Here is a 3,563-nt window from a genome sequence, read left to right as displayed (position 1 = left end):
GTGAATGGGTGCATGAAATCAACAAGGAGAGGAGGGCTTTAGGAGAATTTCATCATTTGTACAGTGACTTGAGAAAAGATGAGGATAAATTTTGGAATTATTTCAGAATGAGTACAGAGATATTTGATTATATAGTGTCATCTGTTTCAAATAGATTACAGAAGCAAAACACAAATTTCAGAATGGCTATTACCCCTGAAGAGAAAGTTATGATCACCGTCAGGTAAGTACACAATATTAAGTTTACAGCAATCATTTTATTATGAAAAATTTATAAATTGTGATAGATTCAACCTTTCTTTTAATAAATTTTCACGGAGTTGACAATGAGAAGTAAAATACATCACAGTTCACTCACTTAAGTATCAAAGTTTTCAGAATCTTGGTGGCTTGAAATAACAATGTCATCAGGTTGAATTTCAGAAATGACTATTTCATTTTGCGGATTTCCAGCAATTATGATTCCAACTGGATTTTCCGGTGCATAGGGTGACATCAACGAATGTGCTGTGGAAGTGGTTGATTGTTGCAATTCTTCCAAAAGAACCTGCTGAATTTTTATCCTGGCTCTCAATTGAGCTGCTGGTGTTAGTTTTCGCATTGCTGGCAGCAAACTCACTACAAAATGATAGCTGTCATCTTGCATTTCTGATTTCGACATTTGTTGCTCAATTAGCTTCAACTTTTGCTTCTCTATATTTAGCAACTCAGAGTTTGTCAATTTCTTGGATCTCTTGTTTTGGTTTGTGTGTAGGGTGGGTGAGGGAGGAGGCATCGAAACACTACCCTCTGAACTTACAAACTGTCTTGAAGAGCTGGATTGGTTGGTTTCATCAGGTGAAACACTCTCTCTCTCTCTCTCTCTCTCTCTCTCTCTCTCTCTCTGTAAGAGCTGGTGAAAATGGTACATCGTCGAGTGCGTCGCCGTGTTGCGATGCTGTTCTTTTACTGTTCTTCTGTGGCGTCATTATGTCAGTCAGGAAGGTCATTAGCTCGTACCACGGCCAATTGGATTGGAAAGGCGGCACGCCACCTTCGTCTCCTGAACGTTCAGCATGAGTTTTTTTGAGTTCAGAGCGGAAAGTGTCACATAGGTTCTTCCATTTATTCTTCAGTACTTCGTATGAAAATATAGACGTGAAAATATGCGTAAATAATTAAGTACACTGCACACTTAATACATTTTTTGTCCTTAGCACATTAACTGCAAATCCTGCTGAGATCCTACACATCCTTCAATTATGCTCATTTCATTCTTTTTCAGATATTTGTCGATTGGGATGTCTTTCCATGCACTGTCACAGTCGTTTCGGATGGGTCTAACTACAGTCGCACAATGTGTGCATGAAACGTGCGCCACAATATGTGAAATTCTGAGCCCTGTACACCTGCCTTCTCCTACTATACCACTGCTTCAAACCGCTGCAAAGCACATGTATGCCAACTGGAATTTTCCGAATTGTGTGGGGGCCATTGATGGTAAGCATGTTCGGGTTAAATGTCCCCCTCATTCTGGGACAATGTATTACAATTACAAAAAATATTTTTCGCTTGCTTTACTAGATGTAGCCGATGCTAACTGCAGATTAATAGTAGTTGACATTGGAGGCTATGGCAAGCAATCAGATGGTGGCACATTTAGAGGAAGTAATTTGTACAACAATATTTTGAACGAAACTGAAAACTGGCCTCCACCGAAAGAACTACCAGGTACTTCAGTAAAACCCCCATTAGTGTTGGTTGGAGATGAAGCCTTTCCACTATTGGAAAACTTAATGTGCCCTTTTCCTGGACTGTCACTGACTGAGGAAGAGAGGTTATTTAACAGGAGGCTATCGAGGGCTAGAACGGTGGTGGAACGCACTTTCGGAATTATGGCCAGCAAGTGGCGTCTTCTCCGAAAGGAAATTGAAACTTCTGTAGAACATGCAGACATTATTATTCAGTGCATCTGCGTGTTGCACAATATAATAATCGATAAAGATGGGCCTGACATTTCCCTTCAACTGTCTATTGACAAGGACATAACAGAACACAGTGTTTTAGCAGCATGCTTCCAAAATGACAGAGCAAACAGTAGTGCTTCAAGAAGAGCGAGGAGTGTCAGAGATGCCTTCAAAAACTATGTCAACAGTCATTAATGCAAATATATTTCATGTCGAAATTATCAAATACTTTAACTATTGTGAATGTCATTTCATTATCAAAATACTGTAATAGTATCTATACACAATTAACATTAGAAAATAAACGAAGTTGTTTGTGTTACTTATTTCTTGGAGTCTTGTAGCTATTTATTTTACTTTTTTGTAGTTACTGTCTGTTCCACAATCTTCAGCTATTTCATTCCATGCTTGACGAACAAAATCCCTATTGCGGTAATATTCATTTTTCTGGTCCCACAACATGGGGCGTTCACGCACATTGTTAGTCTGTCTTTCGACATCCATCGCAAGTAAGCAATTACTCCAGATGCAAGCGCAAACAAGTAATCGCTCCAAACACTCGCGCGAAATGCAAACTCGGTTGCGACTACAGCGGAGTCATCGCATCGCACCGCATCACATCGCTTGGCCCGGCCTGCAGTCTAAACGGGCACCACTCTGTTGCCACTGTTAAACCAAGCCTGCCCATTGTCACGTGATTTCAGTGCTTCATCGCTCCGCTCGGCTCGGCATCGCATCGCATCATGGGCAGTGTAAATTTAGCCTAAGACAGATGTCACCATTTCAGCCACCCAGAATATCCAGGACATAGGTGTGTGGTTGCCGAGATTGAGAGAGATGGAGGTGGTGCTAACCATCCATATCACAGAGTCATCAGCTGCACACAATTGCATAGTTGAAGGTGAAAGTGTAGTGGGAGTGAGAGACATGGTGGAACTGTGTTGACATCAGCTCTTGTGTAGACTACAAGATAAGAAATCAGTTGTGCATTGTGAATGAAGAGATGAGAGCCATCTGGTCATAGATGAGACCTGTAGACACTATCATGATGTGGTTATTTGCAGTTTAGTGCATCAGTATCAGGTTATGAGATCAGGTTAGGTATGAGCAAGGCTGTCTGCAATATAGCACATTGGAGCCAAAGTGAATCTGGAACCAGCAGAGGTAGTGTGCGTGGTTGGGTGTAGTGCCTGGCTGACTCGCACTGTTTTGACTGGCAGGCATGGATCAGTGACCAGGCAGAGGTGCACTGGTGGTAGTCTGCACTGTAGGCATTTGTTTATGTTCATCACCTGGGAGACTTCACAGAGCAGCAGCATGTGGCAGCTCAGCAAAGTTCGGCAATCCCCCGTAGATGTCAGGTGGCCAGTGTCTGTGCAGTAGGGGTTGCACAGCAATGGCTGGGAGTGCAGGTGGGTCATCAGGTAGGCTCAACCAGAAACATGTCTTGTCAATGATGTAGTTAGGGATGCTGTCAGTTGAAGTGTGGTCATGAATAGAATTGGTCAAAAAGTGGTGCTGTGCGAATGCTAGCAATCTGTCAGCCAGGCAGAATTTGAAATAATTTTGTATAACATTTTCAAAAGAACAGCAATTTTATTGCGATAAAATTATTTA

Source organism: Schistocerca cancellata, chromosome 7 (genome assembly GCF_023864275.1).
Source record: "Schistocerca cancellata isolate TAMUIC-IGC-003103 chromosome 7, iqSchCanc2.1, whole genome shotgun sequence".
Classification (NCBI taxonomy): domain Eukaryota; kingdom Metazoa; phylum Arthropoda; class Insecta; order Orthoptera; family Acrididae; genus Schistocerca; species Schistocerca cancellata.
Note: the sequence above shows the minus strand (reverse complement) of the source record.